The sequence below is a fragment of the Tamandua tetradactyla genome, chromosome 24 (genome assembly GCF_023851605.1).
Source record: "Tamandua tetradactyla isolate mTamTet1 chromosome 24, mTamTet1.pri, whole genome shotgun sequence".
Taxonomy (NCBI): Eukaryota; Metazoa; Chordata; class Mammalia; order Pilosa; family Myrmecophagidae; genus Tamandua; species Tamandua tetradactyla.
The window spans coordinates 44,065,770-44,081,760 of NC_135350.1; the positions used below are offsets into that span (position 1 = coordinate 44,065,770).

A 15,991-nucleotide genomic window follows, 5' to 3' on the forward strand; every position below is an offset into this window, starting at 1 on the left:
ACAGATTGCCAGGGCTGGGAGCAGAGAGAATGGGGAATTAATGCATAATGGATAGAGAGTTCCTGTCTGAGGAAATGGGAACATTTTAGTAATGGAAGATATTAAGAGTACTGCGATATTATAAATGTGATTAATTCCTCTGAATGGTAAGCTTGGGAGTGCTTGAGATGGGAAAATTTACATGTATATGTTACCATAATTTAAAAAAAAAAGAAAGAACAACTCGAGAGAGAATAACAGTTAAATACATATGTGATCATGGACAAGATCTAATAATAGAGGAGAAAAGTCTGAAAGGACATTATTAGAATGTTCCACGGGATTGATTGGAAAAATACAGAAATGGAGAGCACATGTTATCTGATGGTGGCACAATATTGTAAGTACGATGAACAAAGATGACTCTGAGTATGGTTGAGGGAGGAAGGCTGGGGGCATGTATAACACCAGAAGGAAAGACAGAGGATTAAGACTGGGACTGTATAACTTAGCGATGCTTAGCGTGAACAATGATGGTGACTAAATGTGCAAATATAAGAATGAATAAGAATTTTTTGCATGAGGGAGAACAAATGAATGTCAACATTGCAAGGTGTTCAAAATGGTGAACACAAAATGGTACACAGGAAAAAATATAATCAATGCAAACTAGGGTCTATAGTTAACAATAATGTTGTAATATGTTTCCATTGAATATAACAAAGGCATTATGCTAAAATGTAACAAAGGCATTATGCCAAAACCAAATCAATAAGTGGGGAATATGGGAGAGGGGTATGGGATTCTTTGCACAAGAAATGGAAATGTCCTCATATAGATCATGGTGGTAAAGTCATGGCCATATGATTATACTGGAAGCCATTGATTTTTTTACTTAGGTTAGATTGTATGATGTGTGAATAAGACAGTTTAAAAATGAACAGAGATACAACTGCTGGGGAAAATGTGGTGAGAAAGATGAACTTAGTCCCTGTAGGTGGGGAAGAAGAGAGATGCAGTTGTTCTGCAGGGCAGTGTGGTGGTTCCACAGACGACTAGGAGTGAGGTTGCCATCTGATCCTTCAACACTGTAGTTAGGTGTATACTTGGAGGAATATAGAGGAGACACATGAATAGATATTTGCACACTTCTGTTTATAGCAGTAGTGTTCATGATTTGAAATGGATGATGGTGACCTAAAAGTATATCAACTGATGAATGGAAGGGGGAATGGTGGTTTATACATACAATGGATTATTGAGCAGTTGCAAGAAGGAATGAAGTCATAAGACACACAACTAGGTGAATGAAGCTTGAGGACAGTAATTCGAATGTACTAAGTCAGGAATGAACAGGCAAATATTATTGTGCCTTGCCAATATGTACTAACTAATGTGCAGACTCTGAAAATTGAATGAGAGCATAGGTTATCAGGTGAAGTCCTATTGTAAAGGTTCCCAAATTGTAAGCCGTTACAGCAGTTACATCTATTCCAGAGTTGTAACTGCTATTTCTAAGTTCTGAGATGCTGAACACTTTGTGTATAACCTGGTTGTTTTCTGGATTTTTGAGACTCAGAGCTAGCATTCTGCAACTAAGAAAGTCAGCATCACCCCATACAGCAACTGATAAAAACACTGAAAAAGTGATCAGACTTCAATTAGAAAAATGAATGAAGCTGATCAGAGTGGGACTAAAGTAAATCAGCCTAAAGGGTAAAAGATGATAATGACTGTATTTTAAAAATTCAATTTCTGTGGGAGACCAGAGGAAGAGACGTTTATTTGGTGCAAGTTTTATATTCAAAGTAGCACACTACCTAACTTTTATGGTCACCTTATTTGAACATCATAATTACATGGAACCTTGAATAGAAAATGAGATCTTGTTGGTTTGTACAAATTAGTGGGATGTCCCAATACATCCCAGAGTAATCTGGGTAGAAGATTAAAAAGCATTTGCAAAGTCTCCTTAATGAACTAGGGGAAAAGGTGGAAATGTTTAACTTCCCTCCTGAGGAACACCTGATATTCTCGCAACCATTGGGGACTGCTAGTTTGATGAGCCAGGCTCTCAATCTTGGGGCTTGCCCTTATGAAGCTTATTCCTGCAAAGGTGAAGCTAAGCCTAAACCTTTTAAGATTATGCCTAAGAGTCACCCCCAGGGAACTTCTTTTGTTGCTCAGATGTGGCCTCTTACTCTAAGCCAACTCCACAGGTGAGCTCACTGCCCTCCCTGGCAATATGGGACATATAAATCTCCCTGGCAATGTAGGACATGACTCCTGGAGATGAGCCTGGTCTTGGTATCATGGGAGTGAGAATGCCTTCTTGACAAAAAGGGGGAAGAGAACTGAAACAAAGTAAAGTTCCAATGGCTGAGAGATTTCAAAGAGTCGAGAGGTCATTCTGGAGGTTATTCTTAGGCAGTACATAGATATCCCCTGTATTAGTTAGGGTTCTCTAGAGAAACAGAATCAACAGGGAACACTTGCAAATATAAAATTTATGAAAGTGTCTCACGTGACCGTAGGAATGCAGAGTCCAAAATCCACAGGGTAGGCTGCGAAGCCGACGACTCCAATGGATGGCCTGGATGAACTCCACAGGAGAGGCTCACCAGCCAAAGCAGGAATGCAACCTGTCTCCTCTGAGTCCTCCTTAAAAGGCTTCCCATGATTGGATTTAGCATCACTAATTGCAGAAGACACTCCCCTTTGGCTGATTACAAATGGAATCAGCTGTGGATGTAGCTGACGTGATCATGACCTAATCCTATGAAATGTCCTCATTGCAACAGACAGGCCAGCACTTGCCCAATCAGATGAACAGGTACCACAACTTGGCCAAGTTGACACCTATCCCTAACCATGACATCCCCTTTCAGTTTTTGGTGAATTAGAGTAGCTAAAGGGAAATATCTGAAACTGTTGAACTATAATGCAATAGCCTTGATTCCTTGTCTTTTGTTCAGTAGTGTGGGCAGTTGCATGGGTCAGGAATCCAACCCAGGTCTCTAAAGCATTCTACCACCGAACTACCCATGCACCCCATAGCCTTGATTCTTGAAAATGATTGAATAACTTTAAGGTATGACCATGTGATTGCGAAAACCTTGTGACTGACACTCTTTTTATCCAGAGTATGGACAGATGAGTAAGAAAAAGAAAAGACAAAAGATAAATAAATAATAGGGGAGAAGGAAGTATGGATGATTTGGGTGTTCTTTTTCACTTTTATTTTTACTTTTTTTTTTTTGGAAGAATGGAAATGTTCAAAAACCGATTGTGATGATGAATGTACAGCTATATGATGATACTGTGAACCACTGATTGTACAACTTGGTATATGTGAATATATAGTATATCTCAATGAAATTGCATTTAAAAAATTCAGATGTCAAAAAAGGGTGTTATTGGACTGCAGGGTGTTGAAAATAGATGGTAATTAATATTTTAAAGCTTTAACTTATGTGTGAGACTAAAGCAAAAAATGTTATTTGGTACAAAATTTATATTTTGACTGGTACATTTCCTAATATAATTTACGTGGACAGCTTAATTGAATACCATAAGTACATGGAACCTTGAGTAGGGCATGAGATTTTGTAGGTTTGTCCAGAGTGATGTCCTGATAAATCCCAGAGTGATTTAACAGTGAATAAAAAAGTATTTGCAAAGCCCCCTTGGGAGAATGGTGAGAAAGGGGGGAAACTCAACTTCCCCAAGTGGAGAATTCTTGTAATCCTCTCAGGCAGTGAGGACAACCAAGGCAATAGGCAGAGCCCTCAAACTGGGGGTTTGTTCATGTGGAACTTAAACCCACAAAGGATAGGCTAAGCCTACTTAAAATTGGGCCTAAGAGTCACCCCCAGAGAACCTCTTTTGCTGCTCGGATGTGGCCTCTCTCTCTCAGCCAACACAACAAGCAAATTCACTGCTCTCCCCCTCTCTGCGTGGGACATGACTCCCAGGGGTTGTGGGGCATGACTTCTAGGGGTGTGGACCCCTCTGGCAATGTGGGACAGAAATCCTAGAATGAGCTGGAACTCGGCATCAAGGGATGGAGAAAACCTTCTCAACCAAAAGGGGGAATAGTGAAATGAGACAAAATAAAGTGTCAATGGCTGAGAGATTCCAGAGTGGAGAGGTTATCCTGGAGGTTATTCTTACACATTATATAGCTATCACCTTTTTAGTTAGGGTGTAATGGAGAGGCTGGAGGGAACTGTCTGAAAAGGTAGAGCTGTGTTCCAGAAGCCATGTTTCTTGAAGATGATTGTATAATGATATAGCTTTTACAATGTGACTGTGTGATTATGAAAACCTTGTGTCTGATGCTCCTTTTACCTACCTTATCGACAGATGAGTAAAACATATGGATTAAAAATAAATAAATAAGAAAAGGAACAAATGTTAAAATAAATTAATAGATTGAAAAAACGGCATTATTGGAACATAAAAAAAATGGAATATTGTCAGTAAGTTTTATATCAATGCTAAATTTCTTGAACTTAATAACTGCACTTAAAGTAATCACATAAGTGAATATCTTTGTCCTTAGGAAACGTACATGGTAGTATTAAGTGTTCAGGGAGCATATGTATACAACCTACACTCAAATGTTCAGAAAATAGAGAGATAATTAGATAGATAGACAGATAAAGATAGATAGATAGATAGATAGATAGATAGATAGATAGATAGATAGATAGATAGATAGATAGATAGACAGACAGACAAATAGACAGACAGACAGACATGGCAGATGAGGCAAAATGTTAGAACTGGTAGATCTATGTATGGGGGGGGTAGGGGATAGCATACGTTAGAGTTCTCTTTATAGGATTTGTATTATTTTTGCAGCTGTCTTGTAAGTTTGGAATTATTCCAAAATAAAAAATGCAAAGAAAAAAAGAATAAATACATGAAGTCAAAACTATACTCAACATGTTAGCTTTATTTTAGGCATCTACTAAAGGTTAAAGGTGGGAGGTAGCTGAGATCAGAAACCAGAATCGGCTCTCTACTTCCTCACTTTATGATTTGTAAATAATTGGCACCCACAAAGGGTGGGTCTGATTCACACTCCCAGCATGTGCAGAAAGACTAGAAAAAAAGAACAGAGCTTTGGCTGGATCTCTGCCTTGTATGCTTACTGTGTGGACTGGGCAAGAGAAGACCTTGAAGGCAGGAGAATCAAACCATACTGCAGCATTTTGAAACCTGAGTCCCCACATGCCAATCAGATGAGTAAGTGACAAATCTTCCCCTGGGGGAATAGTGGACCAGGAGTAGAAAGTGAGAGAGAAATTCTCTTAGTTCTTCACTGAGTATGCAGACCTATTGGGAAAATCCTTTTCTCTATGGGCTGCTGAGAAAGAAAGCCGCTGAGGCAAAAATTGGACTCCTCCATTCATCTTATTCCACAGTGTCTACTTTTCACAATTGTTACGATGATTAAATGGTAACACATTGTCCTATGAGATAACTTTAATTTCTTCTTCCCTTAAATTTGAATAAGTATCATAAGTACATGGAACTTACAGTCTCCTATAAAGCAGCCATTTATGAACCTGACTATCAGAATTACCTTTTTCAAAAATGCCAATGCCTAGGCCACATCTCTGAGAATTCTGATTCATCAGTTATGTCCTGAGGTCTAGAAAGCAATTTTTTAAAAGCCGCTCAAGAAGTACTGGGGATCTGAGGGGCAGAAATAGAAGGGGATCATATCACCACATACTCACATGGTGAAATTTGTATCATGTAAAGGTATACTTTATTTCAAAATAAATAAATTTAATTTAAATTTAATATAAAATATAAATCTTAGGTTGATTCCAATCACCAGCTGGATTTGGGAACCACTGATATGGGAACTTCTTAACAGCATGCCTCACATGGTAAGTATTGCAAAACAGTAGCCATAATTATGAATTATATATTATATTTAGTAGTGCCAATATTTGTGTTAGTTTTTTCCTCACTTTGCTCCTCAATTTTGACATACTTGTATCATGAAATGGGCTTTTAGGATTGGAAATCCAATTTATGACATTGCATCTCTAGGGGATACGGATTTGGTTGAGTAACATCATGACCACCAGGAGCCAACTATGTCAGAAGTCAAATGTCATCTATGAATGAAAAATTAAAATATCTAGAGATACTATTGAAAAAAGTTTAGGTTTTTGACACAAAGCTCAATTCCATTTCTACTCAGTCTGTACAAGGATTGTACCCGAGGTCTTAACTCCTTTGGTAGATCTATGTTCTGATCCAGCCTTCTTGGTGTATCATAGCATTTCCAAAAAGCTAATGGTCTTATGCACAAGACTGCTTCTTTCTGAATCACATTTTTATTCTCTTTTCTTTTTGATCTAGTGGAAAGTATATAAGACTGGGAGTCAGGACCCCAGGGTTCTAGTTCTGACTTTGCCTCAAATTAGGTTTACAAACTTGGATGGTTTAATTAATTCACTCTGAGCTTCAGTTTCTACATCAGTAAAATGAGAAGAATGGACCAAATAATCTCTAAGGTTTCCATCAATTCTCATGTCATTTGACTCCTGCAACCAGGGGAAATGCTTAGTGAATCCACTAAGCATAGAATAAATATGGTAACACAGAGCATATCTCTTTCTTCTTTTTTCAATTCAGTAGCATGGGAAAATTTCAAACAAGTTAAATAAGAAATAAAGGTGAATTTTATTTGTAAAGATCTTACAAAGAAAAAAATATGCCTACATAAGTTTCCCTAGTATAAACCATCAGAAATTTTAAAGTGCAAATTATTGTATTGATATCATATATATTAAGGAAAAGGGAGAACAACACCACAAACAGTCTAATTTATTTTTAATTGTCTTTAATCAGAGCAAAGGGGAAAACTGTATTTGTGCCTTGGGAAAGAAACTGTTAGTGCCACCTTAATTACATATTATTTTATCGCAACACTTAAAAATATTTTCTGATGAGAAATACTAACACCCTTTGACACAAAATGCTGCTTCTAGGAAATTATCCAAAGTCTATGGCAGAAGGCGTTTACTAGTTCAGATATAATAATTTAATTGCAGCATTGTTTAGAATACAGAAAAACTATAAACAATCAAATGCTCACTTACAGAAAATTCATTGACTGAATTCATTTGACAGCCACATAGCAAAATAATACATAAGCACTAAAAAGAAAGCAGTATAAATAATTAAAATATGAGTGAAAAAAGGCAAGTTGCAAAGAGTATGTTAAATGTAATTCTTGGGGAGATCAAGACCACCACTAGGGGCAGATGCCGTGAAGGTTCTTGGCTCAGCCACAGGAAAGAATCCTCAGACTAGCCAGTGTGTACAGCCAAAGAATGCAAGCACTAGCCAGTGTGTGTACAGCTCAAAACTTTAATGCATAGCGAAAGTACACACACGAAGGATGATGAGTGCGGATGTTCTCCAAAGAAAGAGTATAGGTTACCAGGTGAAAGCCTATCATCAAGGTTCCTAGATTGTAAGCTATTACAGCAGTCACATCTATTCCAGAGTTGTAACTGTTATTCCTAAATTCTGAGATACTGAGCTCTTTGTGTGTAACCTGGTCGTTCCCTGGAACTTCAGGAATTTGTTTGAAAGCTGAGACTCAGAGCTAGAGTTCTGCAGCTATGAAAGTCGCCATCATCCCATACAGTAACTGTTAAAAACACTGAAAAAGTGATCAGACCTCAATTTGAGATACAAATGAAGCTGATTGGGGTAGGAGTAAGGTAAATCAGCCTAAAGCGTAAAGAGTGATAATGACAATATTTCAAAACTCCAACTTCTGTGTGAGATCAAAGGAAGAGATGTTTATTTGATGCATGTGCTGGTTTGAATCTGCTGTGTACCCCAGAAAAGTCATGTCTTTTAATCCTCATTCAATATGGCTGGGTGGGATCTTTTGATTGTTTCCATGGGATGTGACCTACCCAATTGTGGGTGGTAACTTTTGATTAGATGATTTCCATGGAGATGTGTCCCCACCCATTCCAGGTGGGGTTGCTTACAAGAGCCTTTTAAGAGGGAATCATTTTGGAAAAAGCTTGAGAGCCACCAGAACCAATAAAGCCCAAACAGTCAGAGACTTTTGGAGATGCATAAGGAAAACACTCCTGGGAAAGCCATTGAAGAAGCATGGAGAGAAAGCTAGCAGATGTTGCCATGTGCCTTTCCAACTGAGAGAGAAACCCTGACCATCATTAGCCTTCTTGAGCCAAGGTATCTTTCCCTGAGTGCCTTAGTTGGACATTTTTACAGCCTTGCCTTAATTTGGACATTTTTACGGCGTTAGACCTGTAAACTTGCAACTTAAAATATTCCCTTTTAAAAAAGCCTTTCCATTTCTGGTATTTTGGGGCCACTAAATTTAAAACAAAAAAAAATTCTCAATTGCTCTGAAACTTATCTGATAGATAAGACTGGAACAAACAGGTGCACTTAAAAAAAAAAAAGGCCAATTCGGGTTTTTTTTGTAATTTAGCTTAGTTTAAATGATTCTCTGAAGCTATAGAAATTAAATTTTCTGTAATCAAAAATAACCTTTTAGCAAGGGTCTTTCAGATGGCCTAGGTTAAACTAACATCTCTTAAAATTCTCAGTCAGAATGCTTCCTCAGGGTCAGCTGTATTAACAAATTTTTCCCTCCACTCTTCAAATTGATCTAAAGAATTGAATTCAAATAATTAAACCTATCTGCAATAACTGTTAAACACTACACAGTACTGGCATTTCTGTGGCTACTTTAGCTCCTTCATGTGAGTTCTATCCTTTTTAAATTTGTGGATATTCAAAGGTTTTTTCATGTTTATTTATTTATTTTGTTTTTTTTTGTTTTTGTATGGGCAGGCACCAGGAATTGAACCCGGGTCTCTGGCATGGCAGGCAAGAACTCTGCCTGCTGAGTCACCATGGCCTGCCCTACTTATTTATTTTTGTTTTTTTCATTCAAAATACTATCAAACTTGCAGGATAATTACAAAAATAATAGACTCCACCCAGAGAACTCCATCATGCCTCTGTCCCCCTCCTGTCTGTGATACCCAAATTCACCAATTTTAACATGTTGACACATTTGCCCTATCATTCTATCTTTCTATCCATCTATTTATTTATTTATATACATCTATCAACTCCCTGCCTAGCTCTCAATCCATTTTGTGAATACTGGAGTATGTTATATACATCATGCTCTTTGAACAGTTAATACTAGTCATGTGCATTTTCTAAGAACAAGGATATTCACTTACATAACTCCCTTAAGTGCAGTTATTGAATTCAAGAAATTTAGCATTGATACAAAGCTGATATATACAGTCTATATTCCAATTTTTCATATATCCCAATAATGTCCCTTTGTGCCTTTTCTCTTCCCTTTCTACATCTCATCCAGGATCAGATATTGTGTTTGTCATTGTTTCTTTGATTGATCTTTCTTTTTATAACAATTGTAGGAACATATACACAACATAAGCTTTCCCACCTCAACCACTACCAAGAATACTATTCAATGGGATTAATCACATACACAATATTGTGGTACCTTCACCACCTTCCATAACTAAAACTTTCTTATCTCCTCAAACTGGGAACTCAGTATGCATTAACTCTCCATTTACCATGTCCCTTGTCCCTGTATACTAATTTCTGTCTTATGAGTTTGAATATTCTCTGATGTTTTCTTTGTAGTTATAACGTGGTTTTCCTAAATCTGTAACAATCTGGTTTGTCTTGATACCAACTTAAATTCAATAATATACAAAAACTATGATCCTATAGCCCTCTGCCCCCCCACCTTTACGTAGTTCTTGTCACAAATTACATGTTTATACATTACAAATGCAAAACCTCTGATTCATCATTATATTTCATACATTTGCCTTTTAGATCCTGTAGGAAGTAAAAATTGGGGTTATAAACCCAAAATACCAAAGTACTGGCACTTGTATTTACCCACATTACTACTTTCACCAGAGACTTTTTTTTTTCATGCTGCTTTGATCTATTCTCTTTTGTCCTTTCCTTTCAACCTGCAGAACTCCTTACAGCATTTCTTGCAGGGCTGATCTAGTGGTGACCAATTTATCAGCTTTTGTTTATCTGGGAATGTCCTAATCTCTCCCTTTCCCTCATAACTGAAAGGCAGTTCTGCTGAATATAGAATCTTTTTTTCTTTCAGCATTTTAAATATGTCATCCCACTGATTCCTTGCCTCCATGGTTTTCCATGAGAAATGAGCACTTAATCTTATTGAGGCATTTTTATACATGGCTCATTGTTTCTTTCTTACAGCTTTCAGAATTCTTTATCTTTGACATTTGGTAGTCAAAATATAATATGATGAGGCCTGGGTCTATTTGTTGTTGTTTTTTTTCTGTTTTGAGTTTGTTGAGCATCTTAGATATGTATATGTATCTTTCATTTAATTTGGAGAGTTGTCAGTCATTATTTCCTTGAATATTCTCTCCGCCCCTTTCTCCGTTTTTTCTCCTTCTGGGACTCTCACAATGCATATACGGGTATGTTTGATGGCATCCTAGAGGTTCCTCAGGCTCTGTTCATTTCCCTTCATTCTTTCTCCTTTCTGCTCCTCAGAATGATTTCAATCGTCTTATCTTCAAGTTCTTTGATTCTTTCTTCTGCCAGCTCCAATCTGCTGTTAAACCCCTCTAAGGAGTGTTTAATTTCTGTTGCTATTCTTCAGCTCCGGCTCCTTTTCATAATTTTCTTCTCTCTATTGATATTCACTTCATGTTCATCTATCATTTTTCTGGTTTGTTTTTATTTCTTTGAGTATATTTAAGAACATTAAAAAAAAACACTTTGTCTGGTATGCCCCAGGTCTATTCCTCCTCATTGGTGGTCTCTTCTGCCTTAATCTTACCCTTTGTCCAGGCCATCACTTCCTATGTTTTGTGATTTTTTGTTGAAACCTGCACATTTTGATATTTTATTATGTTATCACTGGAATTTAGACTCTGGATCATCTGTTCATTAAGCCTGTATCTAACTAGAATTATGACGAGCTTTAATTGATTGCCAGGAGCTAATAAAAACAAGGAGAAAAAGAAGGAGAAGGAGAAGAAGAAAAATAAAAATAAAATATCTTTCCCGATCTTTACAGATTGACCTATGGGAGTGAGCTCCTTCAGGGTTTATCCATACAGACAGTTTAGTAGTGACTAGCTCAAGGACAAAGTATGGCACTTCCCTGGTCCTTTCTGTGCATGTGTCTTGTCTTGGGCAAATGCATATGGCCTTAGGAATTTCCCCATTTACATGGTTCCAAATGGCTTTTCTTCTCTAGGAAAGTTTATGTATTATCCCCAGAACTGCATTTTTTTATCCTACGGCGAGGAATCCCTTGCTCTAGGTAACACCACCTGACTCCTCTCCACACCATTCTGTAAGAAAATTCCATGAGCTGCCTAATACATGTAAGGCAAGTTCTGGGATGGTGAGTGCCACAAGCTACCACCAGACAGATTGGGTGAGACATACATGCTCCCAGTATGCACATAAGGGTTGCTTTGCTCCCTCCAGAACAGGACCAGGATCTGCACTGGGAATATTGGCCAACTCTGCACTGACAGTGAGGATTGGCAGAGGCCCAATCCAGGGCACCAGGAGATCCTACCACTTTTTTTTCTTTTTAGGGGAAATTGTAGGCTTGCAGAGAAACCATGCAGAAAATATAGGGTTCTCATATATTTCCTCACACACACACAGTTTCCCCTATCATTAACACTCTGCAATTAGTGTAGTACCTTTGTTACAATTGATGAAAGAATATTATTATAATTACACTATTAACTATAGATCATAGTTTACATTAGGACTGTTTGTGTTGTACAGTCCTATGTTTTTTTAAAAAAATCTATTCTAGCAACCTATATATAATCTAAAATTTCCTTCTTTTAACCACATTCAAATATATAACACAGTGGTGTTACTTACATTCACAATCTTGTGTTACCACCACCACTATCCAGTAACAAAATTTTTCCATCACCCCAGACTCTACCAATTAAGCATTAATTCTACATTCCCTACCCCCATGCTGATAACCGGTATTTTAGTTTCTCACTCTATGAATTTGCTTATCCCAATTGTTTCATATCAGTGAAATCATGCAATACTTGGGCTTTTGTGTCTGGCTTATCTCATTCAATATAATATCTTCAAGGTTCATCCATATTTTAACATGCCTCAGAATTTCATCCCTTTTTATGACTGAATAATATTCCATTATATGTTTATATACCACTTTGTGTATCCATTAATCAGTTCATGGACACTTGGGTTGATTCCACCTTTTGGCAATTGTGAATATTGGTGCTATGAACATCAGAGTGTCAATATCTGTTCAAGTCCCAGCTTTCAATTCTTTTGGGTATATACCTGGTGGTGGGATGGCCAGGACACATGGTAATTCTATATTTAACTTTTTGAGGAACTGTCAAACTATTTTTTATATTGTTTGCACCATCTTACATTCCCACCAATAATGTACAAGGGTTCCTATTTTTCCATATCCTCTCCAACACTTGCTAGTTTCCATTTCTTTAATAGTGGCCATTCTAATGGGTGTGAAATGTTATCTTGTGTTTGTTTTGATTTGCATTTCTCTGATGGCTAATGACGTTGCACATCTTTTCATGTGCTCATTGGTCATTTGTAGATCTTCTTTGGAGAAATGTCAATTGAAGTCTTTTGCCCATTTTTTAATTGGATTGTTTGGGTTTTTGTCTTTTTTGTTCATTTATAGGATTTCTTTATATACTTTGGAGGTTAAACCATAATCGGGTGTGGTTTCTAAATATGGTCTCCCATTCTGTAGGCTCTCATTTTACTTTTATGATGAAGTCTTTTAATGCACAAAATTTTTAATTTTGATGAAATCCTACTTATCTATTTTTCCTTATGTTGCTTATAACTGGTATAAAGTCTAAGAAACCATTGGCAACACAAGGTTCTGAAGATGCTTCTCTATGTTTTCTTCTAACAATTTTATAGTTTTGGATCTTATATTTAGGTCTTTGATCCATTTTGAATTATTTTTTGTATATTGTATGAGGTAGAGTCCACCTTCCTTCTATTTCATATGATATCCAGTTTTCTCACCATTTGTTGAAGGAACTATTTTTTCCTTATTGAGTAGACTTGGCACCCTTGTCAAAAATCAGTTGGCAGCTGTGGGCTGGTGACTAGGTGCAAGGCAGCTGATATCAGTGGTAGCACTACCATGTCACACTGTGCTGCAGTTCATTCAGCAGAAGCTGGCAGAGAAGCTCGCCATCCTCAACAACTGGTGCATCGATATGCTCACCCACCACTCCAACATCAAGAAGGCATGCAGTGACCCAAAGTTAAAACTATCCTATCTCACTGACACAAAAAACTAGACTCTTCTGTGAAATTCATAGTAAGAAAATTCTCTTTGTTGAAGCCTACAACAATGAACAGCTTGCACAGCTACAGAAAAGAAAAATCAGAGATTTAAAAAAGTCTGGCATTATATTATTTCACATTTGTAGGTGTTATGGAAATTAAGGACCATGTTTGTGAGTTGCTGAATATCACTGATGTTTACCAAGTCTTTGATATTGCTGTAAACTTTGATTTAACAAAGAACTACTTAGATTTTATCATAGCTTATACATTAATGATTCTGCTGTCTCAAGTTGAAGAAGGACATTATTGGATTATACAAGTATGCTCATGAAATGACCCATGCAGCAAATGACCAAGAATACCCATCCATGCCTTAGGCAAATGATTGTGGATTATGAAAACCCTTTAAAGAAGATAGTGGTAGAATTTGTACCCCTTAAGAAGTTTCTTTCAGATGCTCTAAGTTCTCTTCATATGGTATGTCGTCGAAGGAATCTTTCAGTTGACCAGTGGAGAAATGCCCCATTGTTGAGTCTCATCTGTGCAGTCAGTACAGTGCTTAATACTACACAGTCTGACATCATGTCCTGTGAATATCTCTCTCTGGATCCAATGGAAAATGGAGTATCTTTAGTTTCATTTTTTGCCATGGGTTCTTAAATATTGATGCAACAGCACTGAACCTTAGGAAGCTAGGTTTTCAAAGTGGTTCTTGCTTCCATCTCTTTTGGGTTAAATTTTTCCTCATTCATAAAGCTTCAGAAGACTTATTTGTAAATATTCAAGGTTATAATAAGCATATCAATGACATAAGAGAATGCAAGAAGGCACGTGTCACATGTCGATTCAATGCATAGAGAAAGGTGCAGGTGTTTAAGGTTTGCACTGAAATTATTGAATACTATTCTCTCTTATCAACCTGGTTTGCTAGATCTCAGTACAGTTCTGTTTTTATTGCATTGTCCTTTGCCTCTGATGAAATTATCTGATTACATTGTCATGCACACAACATGGTAAAGAAAAGTGCAGATGATTTTATAGAGAAGCATATCGATGAATTAATATTTTACATGGAAGAGTTAGAGCCCGTGTAAGAAAATATGGGCCTGTAGTGCAAGGGTATTATGTGCAGTACCTTTCCGACTTGATGTTGTCCTCAATGAACTTGTGCAGAATTTTCCATTTGCCCTAAAGATGAATTGATTGTCATGTCCTCTTTTGTTAACACTGTGACTTCCCTAAGTGTAAAACAAGTTGAAAATGGGAAAGTATTTGATTTTAAAGGAATGAGATTAGATTGGTTATGTTACGGGCATATACTAGTGTCACTGAGGCTTCACTTAGAGATCACAGAGAACTTGGAAAGATGATGAATAAAATATTTTTCATACAAAAAGTGGTAGATTCTTTAGTGGAAATATTAGTAGAAACATTAGATTGCTCCATATTTTGTTTTTATAGTCAGCTTTTGAGGATATATCTCATTAGTGTTTGAAACTACCTGCTAAATCAAAATACTGGATTGCATTCCTATTGCTTTGTCCTCACTTTATGAGTTGTACAAATAAACTGTGTCCAGCAAAGCAACATCATATTGGAGATCAGCCTTTCCTGATGTAATATGTTTCTGGATGAAACTTGAAACCTTATCACTGGTATCTGTACATAATAGTTTACTCTTACTGACCAGGTGTTGCCCAAGCAGTGTGCCAAAACCATCAGTCAAGTATTAAATAAGAAGTCGAAATAAAACCAGACTGATAGCATATTAGGGTTCTCTAGGGAAACAAAACCAACAGGAGATATCTATAAATATGAGATTTTATAAAAATTGTGCAGATGAATGAATCCAAACTCCATAGGGCAGATTGAGAAAGGGCAACACTGATGGTCTTCAATGAATTCCCCAGTTGGCAGTGTCCTGAAGAGTGTTTTGGTTTGGTAATGCTGCTGGAATGCAATATACCAGAAGTGGATTGGCTTTTACCATGGAAATTTATTAAGCTGCAAGTTTACATTTCTAAGGCCATGAAAATACCCAAATTAAGGCATGCACAAGAGTATACCCTCACTTTAGAAAGGTCGATCACTTCCAGGGTTTCTCTGCCACATAAGGAAAGCACATAGTGATGTGGGTTGGCCTTTTGCTCCTGAGTTTCAATACTTTCAGCTCCTGGTTCCAGTGGTCTCTTCTCTAAGCTTCTGCTGGCCCTCCCTTAGCTTCTCTGGGACAAAATTTGTATTTCATCTCTTAGCTTAGCATTCCAAACATCTGTGTAGACTCTCCAAGCACCTGAACTCTCTGCTGTCTGTGTCTTCTCTTTTAAGGACTCCGATGAACTAAGTAAGACCCACCTTTGCATGGGCATGGTCACATCTCTGTCTAATCAAAAGGTCACCCCCACAATTGAGTCGGCTCCCCCAAGATCGGATTAGGATTCAGAGAACATGGCTGAAAAAAAAAAAAGGCTTTTCTGGGGTACACAATAATTTCAAACCAACACAAACAGGATGACTGTAATTGGTGTCATTTTATCCTTCTGACCATTGGCACAAGCACTTAGGGATGTCTTGTTCTATTACATTACTT

The 15,991-nt window shown here is 37.3% G+C and overlaps 1 pseudogene; it reads left to right on the forward strand.

Annotated features, from left to right (window-relative positions):
* Nucleotides 1–5,075: 5,075 nt before the first annotated feature.
* On the forward strand, nt 5,076–15,151 carry LOC143668204 (nck-associated protein 1 pseudogene; annotated as a pseudogene).
* Nucleotides 15,152–15,991: the final 840 nt, after the last annotated feature.